This window comes from Eurypyga helias, unplaced genomic scaffold (genome assembly GCF_000690775.1).
Source record: "Eurypyga helias isolate BGI_N326 unplaced genomic scaffold, ASM69077v1 scaffold33889, whole genome shotgun sequence".
In the NCBI taxonomy this organism is placed as follows: Eukaryota; Metazoa; Chordata; class Aves; order Eurypygiformes; family Eurypygidae; genus Eurypyga; species Eurypyga helias.
In genome coordinates, this window is record NW_010271986.1 from 1 (window position 1) to 320 (window position 320).

Below are 320 nucleotides of genomic sequence, written 5' to 3' on the forward strand. Positions count from 1 at the left end.
AGAACATTTGCTGACTCTTGCAAACTGCCAGTTTGCTCTGGTGACCTGTGGCCACGAGCACTTGGGATCCAAGAGCTCATTGTCCTCACATCAACTCCCACTGACATTGCTCGACCCACAGCCCATACGGCCAGGTCCTGGGAATTTGTTCCTCCTGGAGCCAGCGGTGCCCACAAAGGGGGAGACCTGCACGTGAGCAAACTTCCAGCATAGTGGGGCGAGGTGTGATAGGGCTGAAAAGCCAAGTCATCAGCAGTTTGTGTGAGCTCTGCTCAGGGGCTGCGCTGGCGCAGCTGGGCTGGCGGCTCCGCAGGCCCGGG